Below are 15,516 nucleotides of genomic sequence, written 5' to 3'. Positions count from 1 at the left end.
AGCCTCTGAGCAAGGGGTCCTGGCTTGCTGACCTGGTACAAAGACTGGGGCGGGCGTGTGTGTGTGTGTGTGTGTGTGAAAAATGAGTCATTGCCAGAATCTTGGAAACTCTATTCTGTATGCTGCCAGGAACTGGAGCAAAACGGAAGGGACAGCACCCTGCTCTGGCCTCCCAGATGTGGAACCTAGTGGGAGCCCCAGGCAGCAGAGAAGCAGGGCTTGCGAGTTCCCTGTCCAGCATTCTTGATGGGTGTGTCTGGAGCTGAGAGATGGTGCTTAGTAACTGGCAGAGATGGTTTGTTTAGGAAAATGAAAGGCAGATAGATGACTTTTGTTTTGCTTAATTCAGATGTTGGGTATTCTTAAAAGTTCATCAAAGCTTACTGTGCTTTTCCATGAAGAACGTTATGATTCACTCTCATTCACTAAACAAATATTTTTTGAATGCATGTTATATTCACGATGCAGACCTCAGTACTGGGCATGTGATGATTAATAATACAGTTTTGTGTTTATGAGAGCTAGTCAGTGAGACAAATGATAGGGACGTATGCAAATCTCAGGGTTGAAAGGAACCTTCAAGTTTAGCTTGCCGTCAGGTGATTGAATCCTTTCCGTAACATTCCTGTCAGGTGGGTCCAGCCTGCTGGTCAGGCCTCTATGGATGAACTTAAAATTCCTTCAAGATAGCCGGTTCCATCTTTGGAAAATGTTATTTTTAAAATCTTCATCTCTAAAATAAATGGTAGCTCCTTTCTCTCTTTCTTTCAATATTAATGCTATGTCACTGGCCTTAATCCTGACCAAATCTAATCCCTCTTTTGCATGACATACAGAAATAATTGTATGCGAGTCAGTGATTCCCTCCTCAGTCCCTTACCCTTCAGGGTGGCCATTTCAGTTATTTTTGTTTTTGTCTTGAACGGAACTTTTCAACTTGGTTTTCATTATTTTCTCTCTTAGAGAGCTCCTTTAGACATCTTTTCTCCTCAAACATCCTCTTTCTCTCATCCCCCTTCCCTGATGAAATGGTGATACCTATCATTAATTTTGTATCTGATTATGGACTGTGGCCCGTTGGTGAGCCAATCACCATTGTTGCTTGAAAACTGGTAAATTCGTGAAACTCTAGGGGAACACTGCTCTGGATTCCTGGCCATGTTATTAGTCTCTGTGTTCTCATCTTAGTTTGTTACTCATTCATAGACTAGATCAATAAATTATCTTACCTCTGTGTTTAAGAAAAGAGAATAGAGGGCAGTCAGACATCAACCTAAGATACTTGTCGTTAGTTTTAGCTAGAGTAATGCTCTGTGTTTATCCTTTGATTCTGTCTCATTTGTCCATGTGGTGCAGTTTCGTGACATTAAAAGTTAGCTGTATATTTAGCCTTAAAATAGATGAGTCAGTTGTCAGTAGATTTGACAGGTGGAACCCACTAGAATACATGATTGCTTAACCAGGTACTTGATGGTTGAAGGACAACAGAGGAATGCTGTTGACTGACCTTAGTGTAGTTATTTTTCTTTAAGTTCCTAAATGATTTAATGTACAGCTTGGTTTCAAATGTGAAGATCTGTACCTAACTTGACAAATCCCTTTGAGAAAACCTCCAGTGGGTATGTCCTCTGTGAAGAGACAGCATCTGACTCATAAGGAGAAGGAAAATAAAATATGACTGGAGAATAACCTAGTACAGATAACACATCCTGACTTGAAATCGATGTGGGAAGGTGTCCTCGTTTTCAGTACTTGTAGGTGTCTGTGTAGAGACATTTCCTGTCCTCGGAGGCTGTGACTATTAATATGCACTGCTGGATTATTTACCAATGTCTTAACTTTCTATGATGACTAAATATGAGTGACAAAAAAAATGTTCCTTCTGTAATTGTATTTTGTTTTTAAAAAGTGTTTTATGCTTGTTTGGCAGTTTCTAGGTAGCTTAGAACAACATTGAGTTATGAGGGAAATATAATATTTGAGGCACCTTGTATGTTTTAAACTTGTATTAAGCTGCATTTTTTATTTTTTCTTTTTCAGTGATGTTCATTATTCTAGCATAGCTCTCATGATTTTGTCAATATGGCTTCAGACAGCATCAGAGTTGATGTTCCTGGGGATCTGATTGCAATCCTGATCATGCTATTTATTTTTAGAATTACTTTTATAAAAGTAAACCTGTAAATAATTGTTATATGAAAACATGATTTAATGTCTTAAGCATTATTTCCCTCCGATTATTCTGACTCTCTGCTGCATAAATAGGACCAGTTATGATTCTGAGACTAACCTAAAAATGTATAGCCAAAGCATGATTGTATCCTGCTTTGAATTTATTTTGCACAGTCTGTCGTACCTACAGAGTTTGTATTATTGTACATTTAACCAATAGAAAATATTCATTGGTAATCTTATTAGATATGAAAGTAATAGAGAGCAAAATGCTTGTATTATATGGTTGTTATAGAATATCATTAGTACAGTCATATTTCTATCTCAAAGTGTGATAATGCCAGCGGGATAAATGAGAAAGACATTGAATCTTCACACAAAGGAAATGGGTTTTATAATGAGTGCAGTTTGAACAGAACTAATCTCTTTCTTGGATCATTACTTCACCTAATCATAAAACCTTTTTTTAATTCAAATCCTTGCAGGGTTCTAATTGGTGACCTCTGGAGCCTGATAATTGTTTAAGATAGCTGGTCTTTTGCAGTATACTTAATGATGTTTGCAATTAAAAGTGAGAAATGTGGTTTAACCCTTAGGCAGGTGTAACTAAAAAGCAGATTTTCCTTTTTTTCCCCAATCTTTAGTAGTTATTCCCATTCCTCCTCCCAATAGTTACTGACTTGAGTCGTTATTAACTTGAATTAACCTAATGTATTGTTATCTTCACTTAGTCTGGGGGTTTACTGAATCTTCATTTGACAAATGCGCTGGGATATATTAAGAGTAATCCTGGATCATTTGGAAGAGCCAAGGGATTGATCTATTTGGGATGGTGAGAACGCCTAGCTTCTTTTTCCTCTGTCATTTGGGTTCATTTTTTCTGCCTTTTTTGGGTGATTTAAGTAGAAACTGAGACATTTCTTTGCACCTGGTTTCAATAAAAACTTATTTCAGAACTTTTCTTACTACCAGATGAAAGTGAGTGAATAGAAGTTAGCCAGTATTAACTTAGGGCTGATAAAACCATGGGCCCCCTGAGCCCTGACTTTCTCCGCACTGTGTGTAGAAGCATGCTGGAAATTAATATGGACTGCTACACTTTCATGGTTTGATCTTCTCCGTTGCTTCTGCTACATTTCTCACTCAGTAAGCAGTGGACATTCAATGAATACAGCTGACTGACTCGTCCTATAAAATTCTGTTCTTATGTTGGAGGTGAAATTTAATCTGTTATTTAGGAGGTTTTGAAGTGTCAGCAAAAATTGATCAGTCGATCTAAAATTTTATTTGAGGCAAATTGTGGATTATAATCTGAGAATAGCCTCTTGGAAAGTTCCGGGAACTGTTCTGCCTGTTAGAGGCCAGAGCATAGTTGTTATACATTTTTGAGTCAGAGGGCTATATATTAAACGATGTATTATTGACAGTTTTCACAGCCCAGATCTAAGTTTACAAAGCAGGTAGTGGGTCATGGGTCAGTATGGCCTTCTACAAGATTGAGAAGGAAGGGTATCTTTTTGAGGAGTTGTCTTGCTAAAGCTAGAATGCTGCTCTTAGGCTGAGAGGTATTTCTGCCGGAGGGAGGTTTGGTCAATGCATGATGTAGGTACATACTGCTCAGAAGAGGGGTCAGAGGAGGCCAAAGGGCAGAGAAATCTTTATGTTTAAATTTTTCTTGTCTTGCCATAAAATATGAGTTTTATCTCACAGAAGCCAGTTGTGTGGTAATTCGGAGAAGAGGCAAGTCCTTTGAGAGTCCGACAGTCCTGCAATCAAACTTTAGGTCTGCCACATACTAGGCACTAGGGGACGTTGATTCCTGTCCCAGCATGCTGAGAATTGTGTGGGCTTCATGTGCAGAGCCTCCAGCGTGGTGTCTGGAAATAGTAATTGTGCAAATTGTTAGATTCCTTCTACAAGTTTTAGGGAACATTTCATCTCTGATTTTCATCCTTTGATCTTTATTGTTTTAAAATGATTTAAACAAACAAAAAACATGTTACACTTTGAAGTTTATTTTGAAAATTGTTAGGCTTTAGTACCAACATCCAGTACCTTCCTCATTTCTGAAGGTTGTTGAGTGTTTCCCCTTGGGTAGATGATAAACTTGCATTTCATTGGCGCATCCAGTGATCATCGTATCTTTGTATTTTTCTTTTTTCTGCCATGATGCCTTTTGTTTGGTGAATGATTGCAGTATATTTAAGAGAAAGATAAGAGGTCAGTACCATGGAAGCATTTTTTCCCTTGAAAATAATTTGATAAAATGTGTAATGATAATTTGGAGTAGCACTCAGAATTTTTTAGTTATCTGCATTTTAATTTCTAGAATCATATAGAAATCACAAATTCTTGAAATCCATTCTACAATGAGATACATGTAAATCAGTCACCACAATTTAGGCTTTGTATTAAGTAGGCAATAATAACCTGTATTTGCATTATGTGTTACAGTTTTCAGATCACTTTGATAAATATCATGTCTTTTGATACTTGTAATAACTTCATTAATTTCCCTCAAAACTAAACAATAAGCCAAATAATTTTTTCTCAAAGTCAAAGTCCCTTTACTTCAGTAATACCAAGAAACTGGAGGCTTTAGGTCAGAATACACTAGGGTTGGAATCCTAGATCTGGGTCTGCTGTGGAATCTTAGCCACATCACTGGATATCTGTTAAGTAGCTGTTTCTTTTCTGTAAAATGATTACTGCTATTCTGCTACATTGTTACAAGGATGAAATACCTGGACAGTACTGTCAGTAAATAAATTCCAGCTGTGTGTTATTGTTATATTTTTGTTAATTACCTGTGATGGGTAGAATTACAACCAACTATTGAATAATGTGGGTTTGGTCTGTGCAGTTTCACTTATATGCACAGTTTTTAAAAATAGAAAATAATGGTTCAATCCACGGATGCTGAACCATGGATACAGAGGAACCATGGTTATGGAGGGCCAACCATAAGCTATACCCGGAGTTCGGACTGGGTGGAGGATCAGCGCCCTTGACCCCCTCCTTGTTTAAGTGTCTTTCCTCCTTCTCCTGCGCCCCCTCCCCAGGAATTTCCTTGTGTGTATGCTTTAATCTTATGCAGTGTGTATATATTTAAGAATACTTTGTGTACAAATACTAGCTCTGTCTTTGTAAGTTTACTTCCAAGCATTTTAATACTTAGAGTATTGACTATTTTTTGCTCCCTGGATGGTTTACTTTTGTGTATTTATGATGAGCTTATTCGTTCTTATTAGAGAGCGATATGCATCTCTATTCTGCTGTGCCATTTATTTCTTGTTTATAGAAGATTATTTGCAAGATCTTGAGCTGTTTGAATCAATCTTGTCTGGGCAGGTTTTAGTGTATTCAGTTCTGGTTTGGGTCTAATAGGTGTTCTGTTAGGTTTGGATTGCTTGAATAAAATAATTCCTTTGTGAAAACATTTGTCATGTTGGAGGTTAAAAGATATCTTTTTAGACCAACAGCCACAGTAACATTTTAGTAATCTGTCAGATAGAATTTACATGGCTTTGAACACTATATATATTTTAGGAATATCGCTCAGTTGTGTCTGACTCTTTGCGACCCCATGGGCTGTAGCCCACCAGGCTCCTCCCTCCATGGGATTCTCCAGGCAAGAGTACTAGAGTGGGTTTTGCCATTTTCCTTCTCCAGGGGATCTTCCTGACCCAGGTATTGAACCCGGGTCTCCTGCATTCCAGGCAGATGCTATAACATCTAAGCCACCAGGGAAGCCCAATATATATTTTAAGATCATTTAAAATCCTCCAGCTAGGTTCTTATATTACTTTGAAATAGATTTCTGAATGTTGAGCATATAGGTATTATCATTCTGTTTATATGGACTTCTTGTTTCCTGATAGATCCAGGCTAACCCCTGTCCTTTAATAAATTTGTACAGAGTTAAGGTCCTTGGGCAAAGGGGCTGGGGGAAAGGGTTTGACCATATGACTATTTACCCTAGAACTTTATTGTGCAGGCTAACATATTATTTGCTTTTTTTCTGAACTTTTGATGAAAATTTGTTAAATAACTTTTAAACAGCTAATGTTTAGTTTAAAACTAAACTTTAGTGTGAATCCCTCTGAAGAGATTATGAACTGTACAGCCCTTGGCAAGCTTCTTACCCACTGGAATCCTCAGGGTCTTATTCTGTAAAGTGAAGAGAATCTATCATAGATAGGTTCATTAGAATAAAGAAAGACTTCAGGTCAAATGCATAGCCCTTAACTCGGTGAATCCTTGCAAACAAAGTCATAACAATTATTATTTACCTAGTACTGTCATAATAAGTGATCTCTGAAATGGGCTTCCCTGATATCTCAGTTGGTAAAGAATCTGCCTGCAATGCAGGAGACCCCGGTTTGATACCTGGGTGAGGAAAATCTGCTGAAGAAGGGCTGCTGCTGCTGCTGCTGCTAAGTCGCTTCAGTCGTGTCCGACTCTGTGCGACCCCATACGGCAGGCTACCCATTCCAGTATTCTTGGGCTTCCCCTGTGGCTCAGCTGGTAAAGAATCTGCCTGCAATGCAGGAGACTTGGTTTGGGAAGATCCCCTGGAGAAAGAAAAGGCTACCCACTTAAGTATTCTGGCCTGGAGAATTCCATGGACTCTATAGTCCATAGGATAGCAAAGAGTCGGACTTGACTGAGTGACTTTCACTTTCAAAATCGTTTTCATTACTTTTCAGTACTTTGCTGTGTAATGTTTTATGTGATGAGCACAAATGGGAACTTCTGTATGTACAGGAGGCATCAGATGCTCTGTTTAAAGCTTCCTTCAGTTTAGCCAAGGTGGGGACTGGATTGCTGCCTCTTGTCCCACCTCCTTTGCTCTGTGCCTGGGGGCTGAGGGATGTGTCAGCAGACACTCTTACTTGTGGCTTCTGCGTGGGTTGGTCCCTCTCTGCGGAGCCACCAGCGGCAGATCTGCAGAAGGAAGTGAGGTCCCAGTGTGTGTGCTTTAGCTTCCTCCCTGTTAGGTCAGCGCAGGCTGGCTGCTTCCCTCGGAGGGCGTTATAGCCCTTGCCAGGCTGCCCTCCACACAGTCTCCTTTCTTCCTTGCCCCATCCTGCTTCCCAGCTTTGGGGCAGCCATACCTCCTTCCTAACTAACCCCAGAGTACCACACCATTCTTTGTTGCTATTGCTTTAGGATATTCACATCTTTATACATAGGTCCTTAATTAAATTCTCTTCAGATTATCTACTTTGAATGCCATCTGTATCTTCATGGAATATAGTTCCTTGGATCATTCACCCAGGAAAAAACAGAGGCTCTGGAAATATACAGAGTTGCAGGGTATCAGGGTTTCTAACTTACAGTTTCTTTCTTGCTTTTTTTTTTTTTTTTTTAACTCACAGCTTCTGATCTTAAAGGATAGATTCCGTGTGGGCTCAGCACAGGAATTCATTGGTTCATTAGTACATTCTCTCATGGACTTGTTTTGTAAAGAATGCTTTTTTCCTTTATAGAAGCACTATGTACCATAGGCTTTATTGTGTTGTTAGCTACACAAAATATTGTAAGGACCTGTTGATAGACTGGTTTGGGAAAGTGTCTCCACCCTGGAGACCTGAGGTTTGAGTCATGGTATGTTCCTTACTAATTGGGACTTTTATTTATTTTTTTCTTTTTTTTTTTAAATTTTAAAATCTTTACTTCTTACATGTGTTCCCAAACATGAACCTCCCTCCCACCTCCCTCCCCATAACATCTCTGTGGGTCATCCCCATGCACTAGCCCCAAGCATGCTGTATCCTGCGTCAGACATAGACTGGCGATTCAATTCTTACATGATAGTATACATGTTAGAATGCCATTCTCCCAAATCATCCCACCCTCTCCCTCTCCCTCTGAGTCCAAAAGTCCGTTATACACATCTGTGTCTTTTTTCCTGTCTTGCATACAGGGTCGTCATTGCCATCTTTCTAAATTCCATATATATGTGTTAGTATACTGTATTGGTGTTTTTCTTTCTGGCTTACTTTACTCTGTATAATCGGCTCCAGTTTCATCCATCTCATCAGAACTGATTCAAATGAATTCTTTTTAATGGCTGAGTAATACTCCATTGTGTATATGTACCACAGCTTTCTTATCCATTCATCTGCTGATGGACATCTAGGTTGCTTCCATGTCCTGGCTATTATAAACAGTGCTGCGATGAACATTGGGGTACATGTGTCTCTTTCAATTCTGGTTTCCTTGGTGTGTATGCCCAGCAGTGGGATTGCTGGGTCATAAGTTAGTTCTATTTGCAATTTTTTAAGGAATCTCCACACTGTTCTCCATAGTGGCTGTACTAGTTTGCATTCCCACCAACAGTGTAGGAGGGTTCCCTTTTCTCCACACCCTCTCCAGCATTTATTGCTTGCAGATTTTTGGATCGCAGCCATTCTGGCTGGTATGAAGTGGTACCTCATTGTGGTTTTGATTTGCATTTCTCTAATAATGAGTGATGTTGAGCATCTTTTCATGTGTTTGTTAGCCATCTGTATGTCTTCTTTGGAGAAATGTCTATTTAGTTCTTTGGCCCATTTTTTGATTGGGTCGTTTATTTTTCTGGAATTGAGCTGCATAAGTTTCTTGTATATTTTTGAGATTAGTTGTTTGTCAGTTGCTTCATTTGCTATTATTTTCTCCCATTCAGAAGGCTGTCTTTTCACCTTGCTTATATTTTCCTTTGTTGTGCAGAAGCTTTTAATTTTAATTAGATCCCATTTGTTTATTTTTGCTTTTATTTCCAGAATTCTGGGAGGTGGATCATAGAGGATCCTGCTGTGATTTATGTTGGAGAGTGTTTTGCCTATGTTCTCCTCTAGGAGTTTTATAGTTTCTGATCTTACATTTAGATCTTTAATCCATTTTGAGTTTATTTTTGTGTGGGGTGTTAGAAAGTGATCTAGTTTCATTCTTTTACAAGTGGTTGACCAGTTTTCCCAGCACCACTTGTTAAAGAGATTGTGTTTACTCCATTGTATATTCTTGCCTCCTTTGTCAAAGATAAGGTGTCCATATGTGTGTGGATTTATCTCTGGGCTTTCTATTTTGTTCCATTGATCTATATGTCTGTCTTTGTGCCAGTACCATACTGTTTTGATGACTGTGGCTTTGTAGTAGAGCCTGAAGTCAGGCAAGTTGATTCCTCCAGTTCCATTCTTCTTTCTCAAGATTGCTTTGGCGATTCGAGGTTTTTTGTATTTCCATACAAATCTTGAAATTATTTGTTCTAGTTCTGTGAAAAATATGGCTGGTAGCTTGATAGGGATTGCATTGAATTTGTAAATTGCTTTGGGTAGTATACTCATTTTCACTGTATTGATTCTTCCGATCCATGAACATGGTATATTTCTCCATCTATTAGTGTCCTCTTTGATTTCTTTCATCAGTGTTTTATAGTTTTCTATATATAGGTCTTTCGTTTCTTTAGGTAGATATATTCCTAAGTATTTTATTCTTTTCGTTGCAATGGTGAATGGAATTGTTTCCTTAATTTCTTTTTCTACTTTCTCATTATTCGTGTATAGGAATGCAAGGGATTTCTGTGTGTTGATTTTATATCCTGCAACTTTACTATATTCATTGATGAGCTCTAGTAATTTTCTGGTGGAGTCTTTAGGGTTTTCCATGTAGAGGATCATGTCATCTGCAAACAGTGAGAGTTTTACTTCTTCTTTTCCAATTTGGATTCCTTTTATTTCTTTTTCTGCTCTGATTGCTGTGGCCAAAACTTCCAGAACTATGTTGAATAGTAGCGGTGAAAGTGGACACCCTTGTCTTGTTCCTGACTTTAGGGGAAATGCTTTCAATTTTTCACCATTGAGGATAACGTTTGCTGTGGGTTTGTCATATATAGCTTTTATCATGTTGAGGTATGTTCCTTCTATTCCTGCTTTCTGGAGAGTTTTTATCATAAATGGATGTTGAATTTTGTCAAAGGCCTTCTCTGCATCTATTGAGATAATCATATGGTTTTTATTTTTCAATTTGTTAATGTGGTGAATTATATTGAGTGATTTGCGGATATTGAAGAATCCTTGCATCCCTGGGATAAAACCCACTTGGTCATGGTGTATGATCTTTTTAATGTGTTGTTGGATTCTGATTGCTAGAATTTTGTTGAGGATTTTTGCATCTATGTTCATCAGTGATATTGGCCTGTAGTTTTCTTTTTTTGTGACATCTTTGTCAGGTTTTGGTATTAGGGTGATGGTGGCCTCATAGAATGAGTTTGGAAGTTTACCTTCCTCTGCAATTTTCTGGAAGAGTTTGAGTAGGATAGGTGTTAGCTCTCCTCGAAATTTTTGGTAGAATTCAGCTGTGAAGCCGTCTGGACCTGGGCTTTTGTTTGCTGGAAGATTTCTGATTACAGTATCAATTTCCGTGCTTGTGATGGGTCTGTTAAGATTTTCTATTTCTTCCTGGTTCAGTTTTGGAAAATTGTACTTTTCTAAGAATTTGTCCATTTCTTCCACGTTGTCCATTTTATTGGCATACAACTGCTGATAGTAGTCTCTTATGATCCTTTGTATTTCTGTGTTGTCTGTTGTGATCTCTCCATTTTCATTTCTAACTTTATTGATTTGATTTTTCTCTCTTTGCTTCTTGATGAGTCTGGCTAATGGTTTGTCAATTTTATTTATCCTTTCAAAGAACCAGCTTTTGGCTTTGTTGATTTTTGCTATGGTCTCTTTTATTTCTTTTGCATTTATTTCTGCCCTAATTTTTAAGATTTCTTTCCTTCTACTAACTCTTGGGTTCTCCAACTCTTCCTTTTCTAGTTGCTTTAGGTGTAGAGTTAGGTTATTTATTTGGCTTTTTTCTTGTTTCTTGAGGTATAAATTGTGACTTTTAGAAATATATTTTCAAACTTTCCTTATGTGCAAAATGTGAACAGTGCTTTAACCTTCCCAATATATTGTCAGGATCACAAAAGGAGTTAAGGGCGGGTGGCTGGGGGCATTGATAGTCTGCTGAAGACAGACATTAAATAGGAAGCTATACCTGTGGTGAAAGTGCTACTTTGTCTTGATTAAGTGGTCTGGGAATTCAAAAAGAGCCTCTAGGAAGTGGGATTTAGCAGAGGCACCAAAGAGAAGGCTGTTGTAGGGGGAACGTCCCCAGAGATGTTCCTGTCTTAGGAGACAAGTGCAGAAGCTCTAGCCTGTGAGCGGGTGCTTCAGAAGCCAAGAAGAGCTGGATGCTAGAGGGGAGAGGAGCACAAGGCAGGCGCCTGTGGTTTACTCGGGTGGGGTGTCCCGAGGGCTTGATGCCTCCTCTGACGGCTCTCCCTCCACTTCAGATAGAAATCAGCCCTTTTAGTTCCGCCCCCCCGGTTGTTCGAGGGACAGACTGTCTTATCTTCCAGCTGTGATGTCATCTGCCCTGTCTCCCCACATTGCATCCATTCCATTTCTGCTCAGGTCTGCCTTTCCAGGAGGGCATCTCTCCTCAGCGGACTGCTTTCCGCATCCCCCTGTTGTTACTGAACCTTTAGGATCTGATCTGTGCAGCCGTTAAGAACCCGGCCTGCCTTTTCATGCCTTTGTCCTCCTTTCTTCTCTGTGTTGGCCACGGAGAACGGCCCCTGTTCTCACCCTGCTTCTTTCTGCAGCGACCCAGGCTGTGGGGTGAGGAAATTGAGTTCATGTCTTGGCTTGTTCACTAACTGGCTCTGTGGTGACAGGGTTCTGTCACCACTACTTGTGTGACTCGTGCTCTTTTGTACTGTTAAAGGAGAAAAGGAAACCAAAAAAGTAAATCTCCATGTGTCAGCTGTTCAGTCAGATGAGGGAAAGGGGGGACTGGTGTAACCCAGGGTTACTTCACTCCACTGAGGCACTCATCAGCTCTTTGCCTGGCAGCCTCTGTTCCTTATCCTCTAGGAACTCAGCTCACATTTACTGGCTTTTTGCACCATACTCCAAGCTCCAGAGCTGTTGGCCCCTCTTCTCGGCCCTGTGCACACTGCGCCTATCCGTGTAGCCCCGCACCCTGTGTGTTCCGTCCCCAGCACCGCGTGCACTTTCTCCATGTATAGAACTCAGTCAGTGTGTGGATAGACGCCTGATTGGGATGGATCCCTGTTCCTCTCACCCTCACCACGTGAACCCTGCTGCATTTGGATTCTCAAAGTGAAATACTGTACATGTAGTTTCCGGAAACACGTGTGTTTCTAGTGAGACCAGCAGTCCAGGTATATCCTTATCACAGCTTCAGTGAAAGAGTATTTTAGTGAAGGATTTAAATAAATGATCAAGGGAGAGTCAAATTCTGGATTTTCAGCCAAGATGCAAAATAGAAACATGACTATCCCTGTATACATTCATATTTTATTCTGTTTTGGTATTTTAAAAAAAAATCTACAAAAGTGTTTAAAAATTTAAATTTATGCAAATTTAAAGGGTAAAATATTCATGATTCAAACTTTTCAAACAGTGTAAAAGAGAAATATAGTGAGAAGTCTCTATTCCTGTTTCTTATCCATTGCATTTCTCCCTTTACAATTAGATAATCAGTTACTTGTTTCTTACAGGTAAGAAGGGAGCTCTTTTCTGTACATATACAAGTGAATATGAACATATAGTCTTACACTGCTTTACACTGTGACTTGTGTCTGTGTGTCTATGTGTCCAAACAGTGTATTTGGTGGAGACTTTTTCTCATCAGAACATGAAGAGTTTTCTTGATGTTGTAAAGTAACTTATGCTATCTCACTGGCTGTGCCCTTGCTTATGTAACCAGGCTCTTAATTCCAGATATTTAGATGATTTCCAGTGTTCTACTATTAAAGACAGTGCTTTAAATGGATAAATTTGTATATAATATTTTATATCTATCCATATATATCTTTAGGGTAAATTAGTAAAAATGGAGTTGCTGGGACAAAGGAAAATGTCAATTTTGATGTACTTGATTCTGTGAGAGAATTTAAGCAGTTTTAATGAAAATTTACATTACCAAATTTTTTATATTGAAAATTTAGCTTATTTAAATTCAAAGAGTATTTGGCTGTGTCTTAGAGGATTCGTGGATTTTAGCATATTTGGTAGGGTAAGTGGTCATTGCTTAGGAAGCTCCATACTAAACCAAGACAGAAACAGAAAAAAAGGAAAAACAAAAGCCAAAAAAGTCATAACTGACACTAGCTTTCCCGGTTGACAGAAATTTGGTGTCCATGGTTTGAAAACATAGCATGTTAATCCCCTACATCATCTAAAACCTAATCACACTTTTGCTTATTATTTCTGAGCTGGGAGATGGCATTGGTACATTAAACTGTATGTAACGAATGTAATCTGGGGATTAGTGAAAGTCAAATCCCCTATGTGTTCAACCTTGAGCATCTGGCTGGATTTTTTTGCCTTCATATGCTCCAATTTACTGAAAGGTTAAAGCCACCTTGGTAGCTGTCCAGTCCCTTCCTGACGTAGGGAAGCCCAGAGGGGTGGTAGTATGAGTTTGAGAGTTTGAAACTCCCATTTACGGACGATTTCAAGATTTCATAAGTCATCTTGTTGCTTCCCATTATTTTGCATTGTACTTTATTGGACATCCTGAACACATAAACCTACTTATGATCTTCAGTCAAGTAGAAAATGCCAAACTGTTGATTGAACAGCGCCTAAAAAATGGAAGTTTGGCCAGTTCTGAGTTTGACCACTGAGGACCACAGGGACCTGAGAGAAGTAGAATAGCCATGGTGTAAACCAGCCTGTGTGATGCCCGTGATAGGGGCGGGGCTGTTTCAAGTGCTGTGTGGCATGTTAGGTCCAGCACACCTACATGCTTTAACATGGCATCAGGCCTTAAATTTTTTTTTTTTTCCAAAATAAATCTTAAACAGTGAAGTATTTCAGCATATTTCAAAGCTTACTTAAGGTAGCAACAAGGTATTTTAGCAAGATAAGATTTGTAAAGTTGACTATCTGGAGAGGAAATTAATTACTTTTAAAAAAATTTTTATTTCCCTCTTAAAAATCATAGGGATTTCTCAAACTTTAATATATAGCAAAATACATAAGTCTTTCTAATTTTTTAACCTTAACTTTAACCTAACATGACTTTCCATGTTGCTTCAAATGATAAACATCACTGATACAAGGAGTAACATTTTGAAGGCTGATTAAGGAATTAAATATTAAATTGTGCCTATCAGTGCTCAACAATTATTAAAAAGCCTTTGTTATATAAAAAGAAAATAGGTAGTTAAATCTATTTTGACTGATGTATTATACATTAAAAATTCTGTTTTCTAGGAAGTTTCAGTGAACCTAATTTTGTTAAATCTGCTAACTTACTAAAGGTATTTCTAGAAATTATTTTCCTGTACTAATTAAAGCTGAACTCATGAATTGTTGTACTTGATGGAGGAAATGGCATGTGACTTATTGCTTTTTATTGAGGAAAACCAAACTAATTTAGCTCATATCCACCATTAGTTTTACAATTTTCAAATTATTTTGTGTTTGCATGCACAGACACTCTTATTTATGGAAAATAAGAGTATATAACATGGTATATTATTACCTCTGAAGTATGGATATAGGAGAAACTTTCTTTTATTTTATATTTTATTTACAGAAAAATGTCAAAATTAAAAGTACTCTTGAAAGGTTTTTTCCAACAACAATGGCAAGAATTATCTACGTAAATGTTTATATTTCACATATTGTTCAATGTGTCTTGTTCCCATGCAGATTCTATATAGAATGATCAGTTTTACAGGAGCAAAGCATAGCATAATACAAGGAAGCAAACAAAATAATCAGTGTGTTTGGAGATTTAGTAATTATCTTGATCCTTAGAAGCTTTGCTCAGAAGCTGCAGGCCTAGGCTGGGAGTGACAATAGAATTGTGCATGAAGTACTTTGTACGTGTCGTGGTGGGAGTGACTGATTCTGCTGCTCCGCCAAGGAAAGTGACAGTTGCATAAAAAGGAGTCTTTAATATGGTTGCATCTCGAAGGTGATGTGTGAAATGGAGATCAGCAAAACAGCATCACCAGCAGAGAAAAGAGCACTGACAAAGCCACAAGCTTGTGGTTGGGCTCATCACTTGTGAGGTGGGGAGATTTTGTTGGGGAAATGACTGTCACAAGGCTGTCTAGGGCTTTTAATGGCTCCTTAGAGAATCCTTGGTGGGAACCACCTTGGAGACCCAGGAAGGGCTGGTAGAACGGGCTGTCAGTACTTGGTAATGCTAAACTGAGAATGCTTTCTGGGTTTTCTTTGCTGTTTGAGCAGCCTTTTTTGAGAATTCCAGAGGACCCCAAAGAGTCTGTTTTTATGTTTGTAGCTAGTGTATTGTTCCCCTCCATTGAGA

The 15,516-nt window shown here is 38.7% G+C and overlaps 1 protein-coding gene across 3 annotated transcripts in view; it reads left to right on the top strand.

The window, feature by feature from the left end:
* Positions 1-15,516, top strand: part of KHDRBS3 (KH RNA binding domain containing, signal transduction associated 3) — a 161,576-nt gene that overhangs the window by 40,965 nt on the left and 105,095 nt on the right. The gene's annotated exons all lie outside the window — the stretch shown is intronic.

This window comes from Ovis aries, chromosome 9 (genome assembly GCF_016772045.2).
Source record: "Ovis aries strain OAR_USU_Benz2616 breed Rambouillet chromosome 9, ARS-UI_Ramb_v3.0, whole genome shotgun sequence".
In the NCBI taxonomy this organism is placed as follows: Eukaryota; Metazoa; Chordata; class Mammalia; order Artiodactyla; family Bovidae; genus Ovis; species Ovis aries.
Note: the sequence above shows the minus strand (reverse complement) of the source record. Positions and strands in the feature narration are given on the sequence as shown.